Source organism: Dermochelys coriacea, chromosome 3 (genome assembly GCF_009764565.3).
Source record: "Dermochelys coriacea isolate rDerCor1 chromosome 3, rDerCor1.pri.v4, whole genome shotgun sequence".
NCBI classification, from domain to species: Eukaryota; Metazoa; Chordata; order Testudines; family Dermochelyidae; genus Dermochelys; species Dermochelys coriacea.
In genome coordinates, this window is record NC_050070.1 from 174499691 (window position 1) to 174525634 (window position 25944).

General features: G+C 40.0%; 1 long non-coding RNA gene across 2 annotated transcripts in view; it reads right to left on the reverse strand.

Moving 5' to 3' along the window:
* LOC119853571 overlaps nt 1-25944 on the reverse strand; it is a 66913-nt gene that overhangs the window by 13936 nt on the left and 27033 nt on the right. For both annotated transcript variants that reach the window (XR_005292133.2, XR_005292130.2), the window contains exon 2: nt 4782-4949. This is a non-coding gene — a long non-coding RNA (uncharacterized LOC119853571). The remainder of the gene's footprint in view (nt 1-4781; nt 4950-25944) is intronic.

Genomic DNA, 25944 nt, shown 5'->3' on the forward strand with positions numbered 1-25944 from the left:
AAAATGTTACATTTAGAATTTAAATGTATTAAATAAAGTTAGAGAGAAGCAAAGAGAGGAATCTTGTGCTCTAGTGGGTGGGGAAGGTTTTCCAGATGCAACTGCAGTGGGCAATGGCGAGAAGGGGCTCCTGGAGCACTGTGATGGGTTGGGAGGAAATGAGCAGCTGGTTAGAAGGACACACAAGATGGAATTGCAGTAGCTGAGATGGAAAATGTCTCTGACATGACCAAGAGTTTCCATCACGGGCAGAATCAAAGTGCCGGATGTTGCAATGGGCACCCTAACAAACAAAAAGGGTGTATTTTTGTTATCAAAAGTTTATTCTAAGATTTCTGGCCTTGGAAACAAAAAGTTGAGGTTAAACCAATGTCAGCAGAGGAGACAGGGAAGAGGTTATGCTGTTGGAAGACTGTGGTTTTAAGTGAGACGGAAAGGTCTGCTATCTATTTATCTATGATAGGTACTGGTAAAGGAATGGTGGCTGGCAGATAATCAGGCCAAAAGGAAAATGGAGATTAGAAGCTGATACAATGAAGAGAATGAAGTTGGGTGATGCTTTATGTCATTACAAGGTAGTAGTGAATGGAGGAAGTGCTGGTTTATGCTTGGTTTGAGGGAGAAGGAAAAATGGAATCATGTATCTTTTCAGTCTTGAGAAGGAAGAAAACAACAAACCATCTTGCTGAAGCAGAGAAAGGGCTGGAGGAAGAGGTGCTGGGGAATGGAATGAGGAATGCATAGTCCAGAACAGTCACCATGGTAAAGGGCACTGACTGATGACAAGAGTTACTGGCTCTTTGAAACGCTGGCTGTTATGCTAGCCCTCTTTTTCTAAAAGATTTCCACTGTTGTTAACATGGGTGCTGCAACTTCAACAATAGGAGCATTAGCATTAGTCAGGACTGCAGGCACCCTGGTGGCAATGTAACCACTATATCATCTAGCCCAGGCCTGCACAACACCGTGACCATGTCTACACTAGTGCCCCCACATTGGAGCTGCACTGGCAGGACAACAGTAGGAATGTAGGGGAAACGTACTGTCAATAAAATCTCTGAAGAGCAACATAGGCTATGTTTCTGCAACCAGGAGACTTGTTACCCTAGTTTACACAAGCAAAATGCAGTGTAAATGAGGGGTGAATTAGTCGTCACATCAAGAGATTCTTTATGTCTCACTGGAGTAACAGCCCTTTCCTCAATATCAAGCCATGCTTTGGAAATGCCTCATATTTCACTTTCAAACAGATGACTGGCAGTGAACTCTGTATGACACAACCTAGTAGCCCCACAAATTAACCAGTTTCAGAGTAGCAGCCGTGTTAGTCTGTATTCACAAAAAGAAAAGGAGTACTTGTGGCACCTTAGAGACTAACAATGTGTTAGTCTCTAAGGTGCCACAAGTACTCCTTTCTTTTTTACAAATTAACCCTAATCTAGTTTGAACTCAATTGCTCTTTATATTTGCAGTTACTCCTATGCACAGATTTGTGTTTACAGCATATTTAGCTACGTTTGAAATTATATTCTGAGTAGTAAAGAAAAACAAACCAGAAAAAATGGTACTGTATTTATACAGGTATTATATTTATTATCATTTGTTTAAAAGGTGAATGAAAAACTGGCCTAGGAGTGATCCCTGCAGCAACCCACTGCTTGCTTCTCTCCACCTTGAGCCGTTCTATTTTAGTGACACCTTCCCTTCCTGTTTTACAACAGTTTTTTGTTTCCAAAACAAAGGAAAGTATCATTGTAATTTTGCCATGAGGCACACAAAAACAAAATTGTTTACTGCTTCCAAGCCTGAGTAGGTCTGTTTGACAAGCTATAAATAACCCTTATGTTTAACAGTGAAATAAACATAACTTAATAAATCAATCAATACCAACCTAATCTAACAGCTTCTAACGAGTAGAACCGTTTCCACTTTGTTGTACCAATGTGGAGGTGAATTTGCTTAGCCCTGCATTAAAGTAGTTCCCTTGCTGAATCCTTTGTATCTTAAAAGGCATGCAAATGGTAAGCTTGACAGGTTATTTTAAAAAAAGACGTGGAGGCTAAGACATATGGCTTATTTACATTGTGATAGCCCAACCCTCCATTCACCAGGGTGGGAGGAGGTTAGAGCAAACAGCCAATCAGATTAGAGAAAAACATGTCCAACATTCAGGTAGTAGAAGTTCAGCCAGCCCAGCCAGTCTATTGCATCCAGACCTGTGTAGGTCAGAGAGCCGGAGGGAAGCTCTGCCCCTTGCCTTGCCACTGTTGCTCCCAAGTCCCAGAAAAGTTAACCCACACTAGAGTCTAGGGGGGCTAGGAGACATCATTGTTTATAGCAGTTGACAATATTTTGTATTGCCAGTAGAATGAAAACACCCAAAACCTGTTTGCCTGATTAGATTCAAGATTTAGACTTTGCTTACTCTGGCTTTTGACCCAGTATGGAAGAAGCGTTTAAATTTAGCTGAAACATGTTTCCAGCTAAACCAGTTTCTAACACCATTTGGCCAATATGGCTATCATGATTTTTAAACATGGTTCTAGCACAATTCAGGCCAATCTACATTGGCTGATCAACTGATGTTAGAAAGGTTTCAGAGTAGCAGCCGTGTTAGTCTGTATTCGCAAAAAGAAAAGGAGTACTTGTGGCACCTTCGAGACTAACAAATTTATTTGAGCATAAGCTTCGTGAGCTACAGCTCACTTCATCGGATGCATTCGGTGGAAAAAAAAAATTCCACCGAATGCATCCGATGAAGTGAGCTGTAGCTCACGAAAGCTTATTCTCAAATAAATTTGTTAGTCTCTAAGGTGCCACAAGTACTCCTTTTCTTGATGTTAGAAAGTTATTAACACATAGCCATATTGAAAAATGGATCCTTAACTTGGAGACACAAAAACATAAGTCAAAATTTTCAAATGTGATGCCAAACATTAGAAAATTGTTTCCATACTTAAGGCTTGTCTACACTTGAAATGCAGCATTTCAGTGTAGACACTCATTACAGTGACGGGAAGAGTTCTCCCATCACTGTAGTTAATCCACCTCCCCAAGAATTCTTCTATCAACGTTGCACCGTCTACACGCCAGCAGTTAGATCAGCTTAGCTCTGTCACTCAGGGGTGTGGATTTTTCACTCCCTTGAGTGATGCAGGCTGGATCAACTTAACTTTTGAGGGTAGACCTGGCCTTAGGCATACAAGCTTCAGAAACGTTGGCCACAATTAATACTTATGGCTATTAAAAAAAAACCTTTTTAAGCAATAGGTGGAGTTTTTTGGCCAAATTCTAACTCTGGTACATTCTGCCTAGTAAAATAACTCCTAAACACTGGAGAACCAGACCGTCAGCTGGTGTAGACAAGCATAACTCCATTGACTTCCGTGGAACTTATACTCTTCTTAACTGGTTCTGTTGTGAGGTTTGTGTTCACTTGCAACAGTATTGCTCAGCAAGTCAGTAAGTGTAAAGGCTACATGCCATCCTTGCCAGTGGTCTGTCTGACAAACCCACTTCTAATAATCAGACTGAATCACTTATTTTTTTGCTGCATAATTGAATCGCTAATTGTGCCTGAGTAACCAGACTAGTGACTCTTCCTTTCTTTCTCTATGGAAGAGTTATCATTTCAGGACCAAGTAATCCCTCCCCTCTGTATATTATTACCTGTCATTCCTTGTGCTCATTCACTCTTTACACCACAATCTATAGTAGAATTATTATAGTAGAATTACTTTCTTAAAATTACCCACCAGTGGAGGTCACAAGTAACAGTGGTCACTGCCATGTTACTCACCACAACCTCACCCACGGTGATTAAAATGGTGGTCAAAACATTGATACCTGGTCAACATTAGTATCGTCAGCACTACAAACACTTGGTGGAGCTCCGCTCATGGGAAATATTAGGAAAGTAAGTATAGCATAGGCAAGGCCTCTGTAACTTCAAATAAGGGTGCCACACCAATGGTGGAGGCACAGGTCATTGTGGCAATGTCCATGCTCAGAAGAGGCCAACCTCTAAATATTTGGAGGAAGAAAAGAGCCTCCAAAATGTCTCATGGTTCCACTTATGGTTTAAAAGAAAGTTATCCCTGAATTCTGGACCCACCTACACTGGTCGACATGGCAGACTCCATCGATCAAAATGGTTATTAGAGAACAAGTGGCATTCTCCAGCTGTTCCCTCATTCAACCTGTAATATTCTTATTCAAGCTGACCTTTAACCAGATGCCTTGCAGCCCATCAGTGATCTTAGTCAGACAATGACATAGCAGCAAAACAAATAGTTATTATTTGTATTACCAGAACAGCTAGAGGCCTCAACTGAGACCAGAGCCCCAATGTGCTATGCACTGTACCAAGAAACAGTTCTTGCCCAAAAGCTCTTACAGTCAAACTGGACATGACAGATACAGGGCTGGGGAAAGGAATATAACATGAACAGGTGAACTGAGTGATGGTTTGCAAATGGCATGGTAGTGCCACCATTTAAAAAAAAATTGGTAATTTTGGGCTTTTGTATACACATTTGGGGCAGGTTTCTGTATATGGTACATGTTATTATATGCATAAACTATATTCTATGGCAAGGTGGGAGAAAAGTGAAGTCAGGAAAGGAAGAATGGAAAGAGGATGGAGCTGTTTGAAGGCAGCTGGAGTGAAATGCAAGAGAAAGATGGCAAGGGGAACAAAGGGTTGAAGCAAATAGCCAGGCAGCAGAAGGGAAAGAATATTCAGTGGAAATGTTATTCAAAACTTAGTAGATGTGGCTCACATTCTGCCCAAATCCTGAGTCTCTCTGAGAAGATTCTCAACAACTGGAATGGAAGGGGGTGTGATCTGGAACAGGTCCACAGGGGTCAGGAGACAGCTTCTCTTCATGATTGTCACCCCCTTGCGCTTAGGTGATGTCCCTCCACCTCTCTGCATCATCATCTCATCTCTAAAATAGAGGTGACAATATTTACCCACTCCATAAAGCACTTTGAGATCCCCAAATAAAAGTGTAGTACAAGTACAAAGCACAGAGGTAGCAGGGCCTAGTGGATTAAGCATGGGGCTGGGAGCCAGGATCCTCCCAATTTTGCAAATGACTCACTATGTGGCCTTAAGCCACTTACATGTGACCAGTAAATGGGGGTAGGGATGGAATGTTTGTGCCTTTTTTTTTGCTTCTGTATGATGTAGAAAGGCAGATTGAAATTGGTGGGGGCAATGGCTGTTATTCTGAAAGGGCTTTTTGCTGCTTGTTTTTGTAGGAGGAGTTCATGGAAGATTGGAGAACTAAGTGGTGTTACAACAGCACAAGAGACTGCACCCAAGCAATCCAGTCAGGAGGGATTTTCAGCCAGTAAAGAATGAAGGAAGTGAAGGATATTTGGTTTTTAACTCCTATTTTATGCCTGTGTCTGACAAACTTTTGGTGGAAAGCTTCCTTTAAGGAAGATTTAAAATAATAAATCAACTTGTCAAAGCAGAAGGGGGGGGGAGAAAGAGACTTAAACTGGCATTTTTTATTTTTCTTTGCAGTTTCCCTTTGTTCTTAGTGGGTGAAATTCACCCTGTGGAGAGGTGTAAAAAATACCTACACAACTTTTGCAAGGGCCAGCACAAGATGTATATGCTGCTTTGTGCTGGCCTTCTATGCAGTGGTAAATTTTCACCCGATGTGCTTTTCCCCCCATCTGTAAAGTGTAGATAATGATACTCCCTGGAGAACTAGGGAATAATGAGTTAACGTCTGTATTGTGGTTTGGATATGTACAGCACTATATAAGCATTACAGTGTTATCCTATCCCTAACAGACAGACTTGTAAGTCTTGTGTCAGCTTTTAGGAACTGAAATTCAGGATGGCCAGTACAAAAGGGTGAATCAGAGAGGACCATAAAATACAATTGGATCATAAAATTAAATTGGATCTTCTAATAACGTTTTTTTCTCCAAGTGCTACATACACATTGAGCAAGAGGAGCTCATGCTCTACATTTATGCATGATACAGAGCACAATGAACAAGTAATAGCAGCTAATTTAGACTGAACCATTTCACACATAGCTCTGGATTCAAACCCAGATACCCCGCTTCCACCTTCCCCCGCCCCCACAAGCCCAGAGACAATTTAAAACAGCCCTAACACCCCTGGTTATCTTCAAGATCCCCATTGTTATGTTTAAAGGGCATCTTTTTCTAAAATAGCTTCGTTTTGATAAACAACTCCTTAGGCTTTTCAGCCAAATAACAGCTTTAGTCCTTATCACTAGTGGCCCAGCAACAGAAAGTGTGAGGGGGAGGGACAGACAGTGGTCAGTTTTAGCTGAAAATGAGTTCATTGTCAATTGCAATTGAGACTTAGGTTTGTAAATTATTGGTTTTGAATGCGGAGGTGAAGTAGTTAAAAGGAGTTTACATCTCACCCATAAATAAAGGAATGTCTATTCAGATTTAAAAAGCACATCAATGTCTCAGGTAATGGAGTCATTATGCATTTGTATACAAAAGTACTTTGTATAAGTACTTCAGATATACAGGAAACAAAATACATATTGATGCACCCCTGGAAAAAAAGAAACGCTCCATTTAAAAGCAAAACAATGCCACAGATACCAGTTAAAAAGAAAAAAAACTTCCTGCCACTGCTGAAGAAATTTTAAATGCATCTTGAAAAAACATGAGCTGATGTTTAATTTGGAGGCAACCTATCATCTGTTTGGACCACATGACTTTCTGCCTTTCACACAGTTTATATGAAATGAATGTACATGCTGCAAGCTATTAGTATTCAAAAGTTATATATAAGGGAAATTAAACAATTTCTGAAACATCTGAATTCTTTACAATAAAATATAACTGAATTCTTTACAATAAAAAAATAATGACTTTACTTAGCTTGACTATATATTTTCTTTCGAATGGTTGGCTGTGATCCCACCAAATTGCTTTACCTTTTTATTTCCTCTGTTACTTGAATGTCATTTGAATGATCAGACATAGCTGAACATACTGTGGAATCTACCCCAGTGAGATATGTTAGTTTTGGGTGCAACTTAGGATCAAGCTATTCTAAAAGAGGCCATATAAGCTTTTATTGCAATAAACGGTATCCTTGAAATGTGCCCTATGGCTAATTTTACTAAGTCAGCAGAATCTGTGTGAACAAGAAAATAGAAAAAACTTTGAAACACAAAATTACCACATAAAGTGAGAGGTAAAATACAATAAAATACTAATTATATTAATTTCAGATAAAACTTGTATTGAAATTTAAAATATCTCTTTGCGACATTAGTAAATCTATGAAATGGAAATATATAGCAAAACAATATTCATATTTTATTTTTACTTTAAAAACATACACCAAGGCACAACAGCTGCCAACATCAACTTTGTTCCAAAATGTTTGCTGAAAAGCCATAAGTGGCCCAAACAACAAGAACTTCAAACATCTGTAGCAATGCTATCTCTTGTCAGGGTTAACTGACAGCATACCCTTTCTGTGAAAGAGGCTTAGGCCCACATAAACAGACTAGACCTAGGATAAAACTGTTGAATTCTGAAAATACCACAGGTCAGTGCCATGTGGTTTCTAGGTTTCCCAGAGATAGAGCATCTGGGCAGCATTTACCATGGCATTCCATAAACACAGGCAACAAAGTGCCCACATAAACTGTTTTCCTCTGTTCCTGTTGTAATCAGATAGAGTGGCCAAATGTAGGCCTGTAGAAGAAAGAACTGGAAGTAGTTAAGAAGTGTTTATAGCACAGTATGTGACAGATAAGGCGACAGGATGCTTTTCAAGAGTCAGAAAACAAATAACCTTTAGAAAATGAGTGTGGGGCATGTAGGAAGGATTTGTACTAGTACCAATAGAGTGATATCAAAACTGAAATTGTTGCAGCCAATCTGGACTTCCTCCAGAAAATCGGACAATCTAATCTTCATTAGATTTGCATGAAAAAGAAATATTTAGAAATGCTCCATATGTTCAATAGCAGGAAACTCTTGTTTTACAGAAAGCATGGAAGACCACATAGTAAAATCAGGGCAGGATTTTACCCTAAGTGAGCAGAATCAGAGTTCAGAGTAACAGCCGTGTTAGTCTGTATCCGCAAAAAGAACAGGAGTACTTCAGGTGCCACCAGGACTGAATTAAGACCTTTAGAGACCCTAAGCACTGAAAATATTATGGTGCCCCCCCATATGTAATTCAAAATAAAAACAATACTATACTGTAAAATAAAATTTTATTTTTTGAAATGACACAAAACTTACATGTGTGCTGAAATTAAAATAGCTTCTTTCTAGATATTCTGATTGCAAAATTCTGGATAAAGTTCATCGAAGCTGACTCGACGGAGCATGTCTGCTTCCATACACAATAGGGAAAGTAAATCAAGTCTGTCCTGACATATTGTTGTTCTCTGAGGGTTTTTCATTCTTTTCAGCTGAGAAAAAGAGCATTCTGTGGAGCAGTTAGTAATCATCAATGTTAGAAAAATACGTAGTGAGATCTCTACATTTGGAAATACACATTGTATTCTGTCTTTCAATATTGTGTCATGAAGATCAATGTGACTGAATTTCATTTTTCCTGTTACATTAAACTTTGCGCGCATATAACAGTGGAACTGCCATACTTCTCCACAGAGATTCATGTTCAAGTCAACAGGGTATGAGTCAACTAGCTTTTGGGAACTTTGTGAATATTGTTAGTCAGATAAGTCCATATCATTTAGAAAATAAAATCTACTTGATACTTCTTTGTACACTTCACCTCTCTTCATATGAGCTGCAAGTGTATCAATTATAGCATAGTAAGTAGAAACGCAAATTTTGTCTCTAGGATTCAATGCTGTTTCTGTTGCACTGCTATCATTTGCTTATTTTTTCCTGATTCGCTTACGGGACTGGGCTTCTTTGTAGTTAGTATCAGGCAAGATAACTTTTGATATGTCTTCAAATCTTTCAAAATCATTCCTCAAAGTTTCAGAGTAGCAGCCGTTTTAGTCTGTATTCACAAAAAAGAAAAGGAGTACTTGTGGCACCTTAGAGACTAACAAATTTATTTGAGCATAAGCTTTCGTGAGCTACAGCTCACTTCATTGGATGCATTCGGTGGAAAATATAGTGGGGAGATTTATATAGACATACACAGAGAACATGAAACAATGGGTTTTATCATACACACTATAAGGAGAGTGATCACTTAAGATGAGCTATTACCCCTCCTTCCTGCTGGTAATGCCCAAATAATTGTTAGTCTCTAAGGTGCCACAAGTACTCCTTTTCTTTTTTATTCCTCAAAGTGTGTAAGTGATCTGCTAATGATTGACAAAGATCTGCACATGTTTTCAAATCCAATTCTTTTTCTTGGAGAGCTTGACTTGTGTCAGGGTCGGCTCCAGGCACCAGCATTCCAAGCAGGTGCTTGGGTCGGCACTGTGAAAGAGACGGCAGTCTGTGTGCCGTCAGCGCGGCACTCGTCTTTCCGCATAGCAGCAATTCGGCGGCAGCTCTACTCTACAGGCTGCACCGAGGTGGCAAATCAACGGCAGCTCTGCTCTGCAGGCTGTGCAGCCATGGCAATTCAGTGGCGGCTTCTGTCTTCAAACGTCCTGCTTGAGGAGGCAAAAACAGTAGAGCCGGCCCTGACTTGTGTGGTAAAAGTGTTGTAAAATTTCATTCCACATGGTCAACATGAATACAAACTCTAGTTCTTGCATCTTGTTTGCAATGTTTTCTGCCTCTCGTATAGTTTCTCCCTTTTGTGATTGGTCTTCAGCTATACTTTCTAATGCATCCACAATCTTTGAGTAGGACTCCAGAATTGCACTTGTTGCCACTGCATGTGCCTCCCAGCAAGTATTAGAAAGAGATTTCAACACATGATCATTGCCCAAATGTTGAGGCAGAGAAAAATGTATAAAGTAACTGGACAGTGGAGAAAAAAAAAAAAACTTACTGCTACCGGAAAACAAATCAACAGCACTGCAGCTAATAAGATTGAGAGAGTGTGTGGCACATGGTTTGAATATGGCATATTTGTTCTGTTCTATAAGCTTCTTCTGCATTCCTTGATAACACCCTGACATGTTGGCAGCATTGTCATAAGATTGACCTCTGCACTTTGAGAAATCTATTTTGAAAACTTGGCACAGATAACGCAGTACTTGATTTGTCATTTCCTCACCAGGGTGGCTTTTCAAATTGAGGAATGTTATAAATTGTTCAGCTGGTTTTCCATCTGTGGGAGACACATGTCTTAGTACAATACTCAATTGATCAATATGTGAAAGATCAGGTGTAGAGTCAACAGATAAACTGAAGTACCCAGCAGTACTTATTTCATCCACAATAGCTGAACTAACTTTGTAACTTAGACCAATGAGTTCATCACATATTGTCTTGGGTTACCTTTGCCAGCATTCCCATATTTTGAGATATAGCCTGCTAAAAAAATTTCTCTTTTTTTGGTACCCCCTGCTTTGCTGGTGCCCTAAGCATGTGCTTAGTCTGCCTATTGGGTAATCCAGCCCTGAGTGCCACAAGTACTCCTTTCAGAGTAGCAGCCATGTTAGTCTGTATTCGCAAAAAGAAAAGGAGTACTTGTGGCACCTTAGAAACTAACAAATTTATTAGAGCATAAGCTTTCATCACTACAAAAGTTTTTTTTCCTCCTGCTGATAGTAGCTCATCTTAACTAATTAGCCTCTCACAGTTTGTATGGTAACTTCCAACTTATCTGTATGTGTATATAGATTTATCTATCTAACTATATGTCCCATCTACGCATCCGATGAAGTGGGCTGTAGCCCACGAAAGCTTAATGCTCTAATAAATTTGTTAGTCTCTAAGGCGCCACAAGTACAAGTACTCCTGTTCTTTTTGCAGAATCAGAGTGAAACAGCAAAATAGAAAAAATGCTGAAACACAAAATGTCAAAACTCCCATTGACTTCTATACAGCCAGCATTTCCTCCCAAGATCTTAACAGGTCATCTCATAAGCTTTCCAGGCCCTGCCAGCACTACTATTTAAATTAGTACCATAGTAGACCACATGCATTCAGATCATCGAGTGAGATGATTTACATTCAAATCTTTCTTCGGTACAGTTTATAGTAAGGAAGAGATGTTGATTTGTGAAATGACAGGTTTCCTCATGCTTTGCAACAGATTGTGACTCTGATTTAAAATATTTCCTTACTCATGCTTAGTAAAGCAATGCACTCATATTCATTATACTTTCTGCTGTTCACACAAGGTAAAGGTTCATAATAGTAGAGACCACATCATCCTGCATTTTCAAGGACCTTCTATTCATGATCATATACCATCCCTGTGACAATTACAGCAATTGCTGAGGTGGAAGAGTAAAGGATTTAATATGCCATGGCTGTCTTTTGGTGCAGTTTAGCAGCCGGTTATAAGGAGGAGCAGTCAATTCTCTACAGCTTACTGCCAAGTGCTCCTTAAAACACAGTTTTAGCCATCTTCTTTACAGTGCACATAAAATTCAAAGGCTTTATATGAGATTCCATCCAGTAGGAGCAGAAGCAGCTAAAGCAAGGATGACTGCTACACTGGGCCCCATTTTATCCCAGCACTCTTACAGATAGGGCTACCCCCTCTAAACAGCACCCCCAGAACTGTGCAGGGGAGACTCTGGGGACACTAGGATCAAGTTGTTCCCCCCTCCCGCCCTGGCTACATTGACTTGGCATAAAACTACAGAGAGAAGCCAGCCACCAGTCCAAAGCCAGGACCTTTGGACATTCAGAGAACTTTTTAGAGTTTTGACTGGACTTTCTCTGCCCATGCTGGCTGGTTCTCTCCTTCCCCCTCTCATAGAGTCTTCATCTCAGCTCCCCTCCACTCTTGTCCTTTTTATCCTCTTCTCTCCTGCTCTGTGTCGCTTACCCCCTTCCCTTTTCTTCCCATTTTGCTGATCTCCTCCTAACTGAACCTACTCCTACCCCAAAATGTGGCAACAACATGACATTTGCTGCTATCATGTTGTTCACTCTGTTTCTGTGTTCTACCCCTTCCCCCACCCTGTGTCTGTCTTGTCTATTCGGGCCAGATCTACACTGCAAGCCCTACAGCAGCATAACTATGGTGCTCTAGCTAAGCCACCATACTCCTGTTGTGTAGATGCAACTACAACGACAGAAAATTTAGTGAAAGAAGGGGTTTTCTGTTGCTGTAGGAATTTCACCTCTCCCATTGATAGTCGCTAAGTCAACAGAAGCATTCTTCCATCTACCTAGCTATGTCTACGTTGTGGGTTAGTTGGCATAGCCACAGCACTCAGGGGTATGGATTTTTCCACCCCTGAGCACCGTAGCTAGATAGACCTAAGTTTTAAGAGTAGACTACACCTTAGATTGTGAGATCTTCATGGCAGGGACTGTCTGCTACTTTGTGTTTGTACAATGCCAAGCACAATGGGGCCCCATTCTTGGTTGACCTTAGGCCCTATTGTAACAAATGTGATTAACAACAATAGTGTATATATTTTTATAACTGGGGAAAAGGAAGGCTAGATGCATCAAAAGAAATGTCAAGATCCACTTGCTTTCTGTGATGTATGTAACTATTATGGTTGTTTTCTGTGCAATGCCCCATAAATACCTAGGAGTCTAGTGTTCTGCTGGAGGCAGCTGGCATTTTGTGTTCACTGCAGATGCAGCCCCTTCAGAGGAGATATACCCTCTCCTCTCTTGTGGAGACTAGTTTTCTCCTCTTTGTTTTCTTTGGTTCCTTTTCCTTCAGTCTAAAACAAAAAACTCATTCTGATAAAGTATGTTAGCTCCACATATATAGAAAAATGTAACATTTTCTTCTCTTTATTTTCCTTAACACATATGTCTTTACAGTATTTACCCATTTCTAGTTTTCTGTCTACCATGTCAGACAGAGTGTCACAGCCAGCCATCTAGACACTAGAACATCATGGCAATAATACATCATGTTTGTAGGAACTGCACTATTCCACTTTGCCTCAAATGGAAGCGGGAGACTAACCATGACTGACACACTTCTTCAACATTGTTTCTGGTATATCTGACAATCTTCTTATTTTATCTCCCCAGGGTTTTTTTGGTTTAGTGGGGGGTGGTTTTGTTTGTTTGTTTAAACAGTTCTTTGGCCTGTTAGGAAGGTTAAGTCTCCATAGCTGTGTTTTGTTTTTTTAATTACAGATATTAAAAAAAAAACGTGTGCCCACAGTAGACAACAGGGTGTCTCCCCAGTAGATGCTTCTATTTTCTACTTAACTTCAGATGAATCTCAGCTGTAAAGTCATGGTCCAGAGCAGACTTTCACCAGTGTTCAGTTGTGTTCAAATCCAGGGGTTTGGCTGGGACCTCTCTCCCCTATTAACAATAACCAAACTTTTTTTTTTTTTTAATTTATGGATGGCGGAAATTAGATATGGATGAAGACACTTAAACTTACCTACCATCTGAAACAGAAAATGTATGAGGCAACTGAAGACAAGATGGAGAAAAGTAATGATTTTTTTTAAAGTAAAGAAATGGATTTATTTAATGTGGAAATGTAAGACTGTGTAATTTGTGTGTGCTTGATTTAAAACATTTGAAGAAAAAATAGTGAAGCATATAATTACAGAATTAAAACAAAACACAGATTAAAAGAATTTGCAAACAAATATAAGATGGGGGGAAAGTCAGTCAAATATTGGACCAAGAAGTCTGACAGTACCCCTTTAATCTTCAATATAGAAGTTAGGGGCCATCCAGATTGCTTGGAACAGAATCTGTTGTTACCTCAGTGACACAGAACAGATCCTTTAAGGAACACATATTGCAGATATGTCAAGGCTTGTTAGCCAGTCAAAAAAGGTTACAGCAAAAATACAGTTCCTCCCCATTTCAAAAACACTCCTTAGTAGAGATTTTACAAAATAAACACTCCCGCCCCCCACCGCTTTTCTCCACTTTTATTTTTAACAAATTTTCAAATGCATATGAAAAGAAAACAGACGAGATTGCATCTGGTTTGTCTATGGCGCCATTCGTTGCTATAGGGAGACTGCTTGAAAAAGGTGATGAGTGGTAAGTTGGTGACTGATATTAATAGAGAGACAATAGACAAATTGCTTCCAATGTTATGGTTAACCCTTTGGTGAGCAAGTCTTAGTCTCTCCCTCTGCGTCTCTTGTAAAATGATGATTACCTAAATCTCCCCACACAGTTGTTAGTTGTTCCCCCTCCAAGATGTTTAACATTTTTCTCGCTCTAGTTTCCAAAAGTAGTTTGTACGTAAAAACATTTTTGGAAGGGGTAAGGGGAGGAAGAAACCCACTGAAATGTTGTTTTTTCATGATTCAGACCCTTAGGCAGAACTGAACATTTCACAACTTAATGAAAAGGGTGATTTGTGCCATTAACATAAGTCAAACAGTTAATTTTGCATTTATTCCTGAAGGTGTAGGTGGGGAATGTACAGTTTAATAGCAAAACACCACCAAGCAAATTATGAATTGAAGCATCAAAATCATTTATTGTAAAGATATGAATTTGCTGAGCTGAAACTTCCCCCTTTGAGTGCACTTAAAAACGAAAAGAAAAAAGTCCACATAAAAAATGACTTGTAGTTTCCTAATGAGCACATCACTTTACTTAATTAAATATTACTTTCAAAGTTTCAGCCACAATAGCTCTTGTCCCTTGCCAGTTGTGGTAAGAAAGAAAAACTGAATGAGGACATCAATTGAATACTAACATTGATGTTCATGCCAAGTGTCTCCAACCCTGCCAAGTCTCCGTCATCAAGTGAGAGGCCTCCCTTGTTTTGGACTCATTTTCAGGTAGTTTTCAAAGTACAGAATTCCTGATGAAAAAAAAATGTAGTGTGTTTCAGTGACACATTTAACGCCTCGTGTTTTCAGGTCGGACTAGACCCAGCTTTTCTTTTCAAATAAATAGGAGAAATATGTGTCCATAACAGCATGCCCACAAAATGAATCAATTTTGGGCACAAATCAGATTAGTACCTGATTTCTGCCCACTGTTACAGGCACGGGTAATCAGATTTAAGACCACAAATCAAGTGTGGGCACAAATTTTTATGGGGATTAATTATACCTGCCAAAGGGAGGCCACCCTTCTGAAAACATGGCCTTTACAATCTCAGACCAGCTTTTTAAAAATCTTATGTATTGAAATAATCACAAATGTATAGGCTAACTTCTTTTTCCTCACCTCTTCCTTTACTAAACCAATATTTGGCTGTATTCAAATAACTGCTTTTATGCATGGGTTACTGCACATTCAAGAACCTCTGTATTCAAATGTTTGGGTTTCCATTGTTCTCTATGCTATCCTTGATCAAATAATTCCTGTCAATACTGTTTAACAATTGAAAGGAAAAAAATCTATTTTCCATACAACAAAAAGACACATTTTAAGGCATCTCTAGCCATAAAGTAAACAGATCTTGAATGATAACGGCATATCAGAATTTTGTGCAAATCGGAGTGCACAGTGAGATACAGTGAGTAATAATGAGTGTGTGTTCCAAGAAATCAAGTTTATCCTACCAGATACTGCCAGATTTCTGTTACTTTCAATGCTAACAACAGTGCTAACAACAGAAGGCCCTCCATGGAATTGCACCCAACCTGTAGAAGAAGCTAGATGAGCAGCGTGGGAGCAGAATAGAGATACTAAGTCTTAGGCTTTGGGGCACAGACGCCTATGCTTGGTTCTGTCTCTCTTGGTGCCTTCTGAATTCATCCCTCGTTTTTTATTGAGTGAGGATGACTAATGAGCTACTGCGACTACCGAGCACACATTTCTCAGAAATGCGGCCAAATCAGACGGCGCTGCTTGTTTCACATTTAAAAAAGGGCCCTTCAGTCAAGCAATTGATTAGTCATTAAGTAAGCTTTAAAACAACAGACAATATATATAAAACTGTGCTCTTATGCAAGTCTGGCCTAAAAAGTATCAAAATCTGGAGGATTTCACAGGTAATCCTGTGTGTCATTTACTTTAGTTGTAACATTGGTCTTAGTTTGGCCCTGCAAGGAAGTACTGCATTTGCCTTCAAACCAGATTACAGTGTTGTGTTTGAGTCCTGTTGCTGCTAAAGCAGTTTTCACTGCTGTTTGGTCATCCAGTTTGGATGGGACCAAATGTGTTAGATCCCTTTTCTAGCCTAGAATCCAACTGATTTCAAGTTATTCCTTGAAAACATGATCTCCAAAGATGGTCAAGGTGCCTACAAAAAGAAAAGGAGTACTTGTGGCACCTTAGAGACTAACAAATTTATTAGAGCATAAGCTTTCGTGAGCTACAGCTCACTTCATCGGATGCATTTGGTGGAAAAAAAAAAAACATAAGAGGTTTGTTTGTTTTTTTTCCCCCCACCAAATGCACCCGATGAAGTGAGCTGTAGCTCACGAAAGGTTATGCTATAATAAATTTGTTAGTCTCTAAGGTGCCACAAGTACTCCTTTTCTTTTTGCGAATACAGACTAACACGGCTGCTACTCTGAAAGATGCCTACATAATCAGATCCATAGGCTGGCCTGATCCACAATGGCCAACCAAAGCATCCTAGCAAAGGTTTTTGCTGTAACCACTTTTAAACTGAGTTTAAAAAGAGTCCTGTGTGAATGAGGCATTATTTTCAGCATATCTAACACAGTCATCCTTTGTCTTGGCACTATAAGTATTTTCAATTTTATTTTATCCTTCATTAACCCAACACAATAACTTTCTTTGAACAATGTATATAGAGGCCATGGAGGTGTAACCCATTGGTGAGTGTGTGTTACAGGGCCTCATTTGTTCTAGAGGGTAGGAGTCTGTTACAGCCCTAGTTACAGAATTCCATCTTTTTAGCTCAAGATGTAGCAGCTCATGCTTTTAGCTCTGCAGGTCCCTGGTTCAATCCCTGGTGTATTGGCCAAGATGGCAGCTGTCACATGTAACCCTGCTATTTCAAGACCTGCTGCTTGGCACACTTGCTCCCAAATTATCATGCAATTTTCTTTGCCCATGATTCTTCTCACTCTAAGAACCTCCTGCAAAAGGCTGCTCTCTTAAACCTGGCCCTGCATCTGGGAGCCCGTAGGCGAGAAAAGTGAAATGCTTTGAGTGCAATGCTCAGCTGAGCCAAAGATTACCTGCACAAGAAGGCTATTAAAAGGTTATTTTTAGTATTGGGTATTTCTGACATACATGTAAAAACAACTCAGCAGCAGCGAGCGGCAATTGTCCCTTGTGTCCCTTTGCTGACAGTGGCCTGAGGTTAGCCACACCTCATTAAATTAAGACCACCTTTCTGACTTGATTATCATCTCCTGTCTTTTTATCCAGTTTAAAAGTATGGCTTCATACCTTACCAAAATGGTGAAATGTTCTTCTGAATGACTAAACTGCACAAGATACACATTTGCACAAGATACACGTCTCAACTCTACAGCCTCTAAAAACATCACAGGTCATCAAATGGCCAATGTTCTCATCCTGTCACACAGAGACCCAAGTTTTTATTATATGCAATTAGCCTTATCAGAGATTTTGAAATATTCCATCTGTCACATGTTATGTGGTTTAAAACATAAAGTCTTCAGATCAATATGTAACATGGTGTGTGTTTCTTCAAAAACAGGATTCATGAATTATCTTTGAAGTATCTTTTTAAAAAAAAAAACCAATAATTGGAGCTAACTCCAGATGCAAGATTAAATTCTTCGCTTGTATCCACACTAAAGAGCACCATTATATATCCAACACTTGTTCTGAATATGGCACTTCGCCTGACATCCACAGGAATTCCTCACACAGAACATAAAGAAAAGGAGTACTTGTGGCACCTTAGAGACTAACAAATTTATTAGAGCATAAGCTTTCGTGAGCTACAGCTCATTTCATCGGATGCAAGTGAGCTGTAGCTCACGAAAGCTTATGCTCTAATAAATTTGTTAGTCTCTAAGGTGCCACAAGTACTCCTTTTCTTTTTGCGAATACAGACTAACACGGCTGCTACTCTGAAACCTCACACAGAACATGTAATTGAAATATATACTGGGAATAAGAATCCCACAGTATGCACAGAAAAGGACAATATGACAATAGAAATAGCCTCATCTCTTTCTTACATAAAAAAAACAGCTTTTCTGTAAAACTAATCTGAACTGAACGGAACATATTTTAGGGCAAAATTCTCCTTTCCGGGTCACAAAGATGAATCTTATCCACTGACTGTTGTATAGTTCTGTGGTGTATCTTCTGCACTTATTCTTCACTACAGATAAGATATCTGCTGTGAAAATTTTGCCTTTCAATCCTTCAACTGGCAATCTTATAATCAGAATTATAAAAGCCACCATCACAAAAGGCATTCTTATCTGGTTTTAAGTTTGACTACGTGTAGCTTACTCCTACGGTGGCAACCAGCAAGAGGGTTAGAGGCAAATTATTTCAATGACATTCTTAGCTAAAGAGACCATAAAGGTTTGACAATATTTACCAAGTTCTTCTTACTTTGCTTGCTGTGCAAATATGTAACTGTTCCCTTCCTAGGCATCCATAGGCCTGAAGAGGAATGTTACTGCTGAAGCAGCCCAGAGTCTAATGATCTCTGTATAATAATTCCTTGCATGATTTTATTAAGTTGACCCAAACTATTCCTTTCTTATAGATTATTTTATAGAATTCCTAGTGTAAATAGCCCCATTCACTGGTTATGGTAGATATTACATGGAACTTTAAAAAGATAGAAATTGCCCTACTACTTTTTTCTCTGGCTTATTTGGTACCTACCATTTTGCTAATGGTCTCATTAACAATAGCAGGCAGGAAGATTGCAGTTTAACCTAATTTATGTTTAGAAAAAATGAACACTGATTTCCAACAGTTACTCCTTGAATAAGGAATTGGTTAAAGGGGAGACTGCAACGAGTCCTACTGAAAGGCGAACTGTCAGGTTGGAGGGAGGTTACCAGTGGAGTTCCTCAGGGATCGGTTTTGGGACCAATCTTATTTAATCTTTTTATTACTGACCTTGGCACAAAAAGTGGGAGTGTGCTAATAAAGTTTGCAGATGATACAAAGCTGGGAGGTATTGCCAATTCGGAGAAGGATCGGGATATTATACAGGAGGATCTGGATTACCTTGTAAACTGGAGTAATAGTAATAGGATGAAATTTAATAGTGAGAAGTGTAAGGTTATGCATTTAGGGATTAATAACAAGAATTTTAGCTATAAGTTGGGGACGCATCAATTAGAAATAACGGAAGAGGATAAGGACCTTGGAGTATTGGTTGATCATAGGATGACTATGAGCTGCCAATGTGATATGGCTGTGAAAAAAGCTAATGCGGTTTTGGGATGCATCAGGAGAGGCATTTCCAGTAGGGATAAGGAGGTTTTAGTACCGTTATACAAGGCACTGGTGAGACCTCACCTAGAATACTGTGTGCAATTCTGGTCTCCCATGTTTAAAAAGGATGAATTCAAACTGGAGCAGGTACAGAGAAGGGCTACTAGGATGATCCGAGGAATGGAAAACTTGTCTTATGAAAGGAGACTTAAGGAGCTTGGCTTGTTTAGCCTAACTAAAAGAAGGTTGAGGGGAGATATGATTGCTCTCTATAAATATATCAGAGGGATAAATATAGGAGAGGGAGAGGAATTATTTAAGCTCAGCACCAATGTGGACACAAGAACAAATGGGTATAAACTGGCCACCAGGAAGTTTAGACTTGAAATCAGACGAAGGTTTTTAACCATCAGAGGAGTGAAGTTTTGGAATAGCCTTCCAAGGGAAGCAGTGGGGGCAAAAGATCTATCTGGCTTTAAGATTCTACTCGATAAGTTTATGGAGGAGATGGCATGATGGGATAATGGGATTTTGGTAAGTAATTGATCTTTAAATATTCAGGGTAAATAAGCCAAATCCCCTGAGATGGGATATTAGATGGATGGGATCTGAGTTACTATAGAAAATTCTTTCCTGGGTATCTGGCTGGTGAATCTTGCCCATATGCTCAGGGTTTAGCTGATTGCCATATTTGGGGTCGGGAAGGAATTTTCCTCCAGGGCAGATTGGAGAGGCCCTGGAGGTTTTTCGCCTTCCTCTGTAGTATGGGGCATGGTTGACTTGAGGGAGGCTTCTCTGCTCCTTGAAGTATTTGAACCATGATTTAAGGACTTCAATAGCTCAGACATGGGTGAGGTTTTTCATAGGAGTGGGTGGGTGAGATTCTGTGGCCTGCGCTGTGCAGGAGGTCGGACTAGATGATCAGAATGGTCCCTTCTGACCTTAGTATCTATGAATCTATGAATATGGTGTCAAGCCAAGTAACAGCAGCAAAAACAATGGATGCCTTCCATGTGCGTAACAACATTGTCTAACGACAAGCTCTTCAAAAGAAAGAAACAATCACTTAACATAAGGGAAGTTTTGGGGGGAAAAACCTACTGATCTGTATCTAGACACATGACAACAAAACTACAGAACAGTTGCACAGTGTCAGTCTTCTCCAGGGAACAACTTATCTTAATGATGCATGGGTGTGTTCTGGGGCAGATGTAAACAGTGCATCTTTGAGATCTGGGCCCAGCATTGACAAGGATATCTGATGCTTTGCCAGAGGTGGCAGGTCTCTACAAAATCCTCTCTCACTTCACTCTAATCTCCTTCCCCTAACAACTAACACTCAAGCTGCTGGGGAAGTAAAATAGAATGGGTCAAATTTGTCCCACCTGATCTAGTCCAAAAACTGTCATGTACTCAATTATTATGTGCATTACCAAGGGGACCATCACCATAATGGCTGGGCCTGGGAATGACCCTGTGGGGGAGGAAGTGGAGGAAGGATGCTCTTGGGGCTAAAGTACTGGACTAGATCTCAGGAGATCTGACCAGAGGCAGAAAAATAGGGACCTAGGGAACTTTTACTGCAAAAACTTGGTTCCCAGGTGCTGGCTTCCTCAGGGCCCCAGGGGTGATCAACCCCCCGCTTCGCCTCCATCCCACCCCTTCTAACCCCTCCCTCCAGGCCCCCACCTGCCCCTTCCTGTCCCCGCTCCGCTCCACCCCAGGCCCTGCCCCGCCCCACTCCTTTCCCCTAGCCACCACCCCTGCCCACCTCTTCCTATCCCCTTTATATCCCTGTATAAAACTCCACTGGCTTAAGTAATGCTCTAGAGTTATCTTCCCCTCCCCATGCACACCTTTGTATGCTATATGTATTACACACACACACACACACACACACACACACACAATTACATCTTCTTGACAATTTTTACCTAACACACAAAAGACATGCAATCAAGAGTACACAACTGCTATTAAATAAATAATGTGTACTTGAATTAACAGGAATACTCTACCTATAAGGTAACATAGCTTAGGTTCTGTACTGGCCCTCTAGAGAATTAGTCAATTTATGGAACCAGAGAATTAAAAAAAAAGCAATCTTCTAACTTGTAAGACTCACACACACACACATGAATGCATCCGACGAAGTGAGCTGTAGCTCATGAAAGCTTATGCTTGAATAAATTTGTTAGTCTTTAAGGTGCCACAAGTCCTCCTTTTCTTTTTGCGGATACAGACTAACACGGATGCTACTCTGATAGAAGAACATGACAAACAAGACATTAGGGCTAAGCAATGATCGAGGCACATGCAGGACGTAACAAAAAAGTAAGTCAAAAACAAAACACACTAAGGCTGGAACATCACTGGAAACCATTTGGAGAGTTGCTCTTTCATATTAACATTTTTGGCCATTTTACATATTGCTTTGATGTTTATTATGTATATTTATAATGCCAATAGCTTACTTGGCTTATCTGCTCCAGAACATCAGCATTAGTAGACTTCATTAGAGGCACAAAATAGAAAAATCCAGATAGCGGATAATGAAGGATAATGAGTTAACATATAAATATACACACATATATACATAGAAAACACAGTATAATTGTACCAAAGAAAGAAAAGGGGCCAAATTCTGCTTTTAGTTACACAACCATAGTTTTCATTGAAGTCACTCAGAATTCGCATTGGTTCTATATTCATCATAGAGTGCGCTGAAGGAACACACTATGAGGAGTAAAAGATCTCAGTTAATATGAAGCAATTTATACGCTGATTAACAGTGAATGGCCAATATATAGTTGACACACTCCAGACTCTCTCGCCTTTTGATGTTGACTCTGTGAGAACCAGAGCATCTATTTGTATGTTTAGAATTGCAATAAAAGCCCTGATTTAAAGTTGCTTCTTTCAACACTTTTAAGAGCAGAAGGCTAAAAGGTTCAAAGTGGCTAACTTGTCTTCCAGAGAGTTAAGGTTAAGCAAATAAAGTTCCTCAGGCCTCACTAGGCCATTATCAGCAATAAAAACCCACCATATCATGATAAATATGGTAGCATGAAGGCAGCCAGACTAAGGAACTGTAAAAGTTTATCAGGCTTAAGGGAGGAGACCAATACCTGGTCAGTTTCAGCTCTGATTGATGACAGAAATCTTCAACCTTTATTTTTCTTTCATTGTCCTTTTCACCTCATTAAAAACACAAATATCTGGGGTATAACAACAGATGGAAAGCCCTAGATGCCAGCAGCAGTATTATGAATGGTTTTAACATGAGGTGTAGAAAATTTAAAGAGCGAGAGACATGGGTTTGAGTGGTGGAAAGTTCTGCCCAATTTCTATACAAAATAATAGTGCAACGCCTTGTTACTTTCTATAGTTCCTCCCTGAAAAAATCTCAACGCATGTTATAAACATTAATTTCGCCTACTACCACTATAGTGAGCAGCCCAGTTCATTATTGTCCTTCTACATTATACTGAAGCAAAAAGAGGTTATCTTAGTTTCCCAAGGTATCACAGCAAATTAGGGGCAGACCTGGGAACAGTACACAGATTTCCTGAATACTAAAGCTGTGTTTTAACACAAGACTTCCCATCTAACAAGGGTCTGATCCTACAGCAGGAGAGGAAGAGACCCAAAATCCAGTGTGTTGGGAGAGCAGCTGAGTAGTTTGGGAAAGCTGTCCAGATTTACCCAGAAACTTACAAACACAGCTGACATGCTGTTGTGGTGATAGATAAAAGGTGCTGGGAGGACACATCCATATGTGTTGTAACTAGATCTGATGAACACAAACACAACTTGGAAAAACACAGTTGTACTTTCAGTGTTGACAGGGCTTTGCCTACAAGAAATGGCCTCAAGCAGTAACATTCAGATTTAGATCCAAATTCACCCAAATTTTGCGGCTGAGCTTGATTCAAGCCCATCTAAAATGTAAACATATATAAAATGAATATAAAGCACTGACTAACCAGTATATCTTCTTACAGGAATCTTAAAAGACTGATTGGTTACGAGAATAATACATTGTGTAGAGGGAGGGGGAAGTTTGGAGAAGATTTATAACACATTTTTGTTTGTAGGCCTCTCTCTGAAAGCATAGCTATAATTTAGACAGCCTTGCAGACTTTTCCTGTGGGGGCTTGTGTGCTTATGTTTCATCTTGCGAGAAAGTAAAAGCTGCCTAATGAGAGAGGAGGCTTGGGAAGACAGGAAGGAGCCTATAACCCTTTGCAGTGTATGAAATGAGGGTGAGATGCAAATTACATTACATGGTTACATCGCTATGCGGTTCCATAAGTTTCTAGTCTCTCTCTTTCAGGAAACTGGTGGAATTGACTGCTCTAAAATGCTGACATACACATGGTCTGGGGCTCAAAAGTTGCTTGAATATAAAACGTCTCTCCTCAGACAGTCCAGATAGCTGCTTTCTACTCACAGTTGCTCATTATCAGTACTGCTTGAAATTACTGAAGACAGAGGGAAGGGATTTCTCTGGCAGAGCCCCATGAAAAAGAGGCAGCTCACAACACATACCCCCATCACCATGGGAAAACTGAAGACAAAAATACTGGGCCCCAATCCTCCTAAATTCCTCTTGAGAGATACTGAGCACCTTCGATACCAAGCACCTTCCACTCTCACTGAAATCAGAGAATAACTAGCAGGATCAGGTCCTTTGTCTGGAGCAGTCAGTGGAATGCAAAGGAAATAATCATTTGTCCAGTAAGTAAGTGGGGTTGTGGTATTGGTCTGAGCTCAGGAGGGAAGTGACTTAAAGAGAGCACTCATAAACTGGAGTTTATATGAATGCTGCAAGTGCCAGGCATGCTTGTTTTCACATAAAAGGAGAGCCCCACAGAATTTTGTGAAACCTCTTTAGGAATTACTTTTAGAGTTGGATCCTCCTACTGATGTGCCGTATGTAGCTATTCAACTTATAATATTGTTTTCTATCTTTTGTACCATTAAACTTCTAGTGGTGACGTTTACTGTTCACTTGAGAGCAGCCACCATTTTGTACTCCATTCACTGCAGACTGCTACAGATGAGATGCACACCGTATGCTCTTTCCTAGAGACTTCATTTCACAGAATCACAGGGTTGGAACGGACCTCAGGAGATCATCTAGTCCAACCCCCTGCTCAAAGCAGGACCAATCCCCAATTTTTGCCCCAAATCCCTAAATGGCCCCCTCAAGGATTGAACTCACAACCCTGGGTTTAGCAAGCCAATGCTCAAACCACTGAGCTATCCCTCCCCCACTTTTGCTCTTTCGCGGTTGTTCATCTAAACTAAAAGTCAATCTGACTAAAATTATAGGTTTTGTATGTAAAGTATAGTTTTTTTTGTTTTGTTTTGTTTTTTTTAGGTGGGCACAAATAGGCATAGGCCCACAATAACTGAAATTGCAATTTGGACACTGCAAAGCAATGAAGTCATTCTGGATGTCCCTATTATACTATAAATTGAATTTCAGCATATCCAAGTCCATTAGGAACACAATCCTGCACCACTGAATTCAACAAGAGTTTAGTTACGGAAAGGACCCTGGAAACAGTTGTATAGACACATTTTCTGTATTTTGCATATTAGCAGAAAAACAAGGTCTTTACATTCATCTCCCACTTCAGCTTATTCCTCTACCAAAAGGTTAAGGCTATATATAGGGACATAACCTTTTAATTCAAATGAAATACCATGGAATAGGAGAGCTTCTTGTGGGGGAAGGGATAGAGAGGAAAATGGAAAATATTTTATTCAAGAAATGTCTCTTCTAAACAGGGACAGCAGACCAACTGTGATGTCAAAAAAACACCAGAGGATTATACATTTTGGGCGAGGAAGTAAGCAGCAGGACAGAGCAGATGAGCACTTAAAAATAAAGGTTATGTTATTTTCAAATGTAAACAAAGAATGCGGGGAGAGAATAATAGGCAATAAAAATATATCTGTCAGCAGAACGGTTTCAATGAGGAATATGTGTCCCTGACAAGAGGCTCAGGAAGTGCAAGAGGCACTCTACGGGTTTAAAACTTCCACCCCCAATGCTCCAAGTTGCACTGGTTTCCTGTATAAAAGGAATTGAGAAGGAAAAAAATGTTTGATTGACTTCCCTAGTGATCACACAATGTATCTGACACTTTGTGGAACACTGCCTAAAACAACAAAACTGAGTATTGTTACAAAGAACTCAGAGAGTCCAACCAATCATGTCCCTTCATACATATTGCTGCACTAGCCTTTGATCACCAGTTCTAACTACCAGCAGTAAAGCAAACAGAAATCTGCATATAGTGTCAGCAGTAAATCCTGCAGTGAAAGGAAGGAGAGACCATAAGTGTCCGATCTTCCCCCCACCCCCTTCTGCTATCCACCCCCTTTTGACATCTGAATTATCTCCTGGTAGCCTTCTCTGATTCATAGGCAGATTCAGAATGAATGAAAAAGCAGCACTTAAGTGACTCTCTAAAGCCACCCACACCTCACCCAGCAGAAAATCTCCACACTGTTGTTCAAAAGAAGGATCCCCTTCCTGAACGTGACCAATCCTGGTCTTAGAGT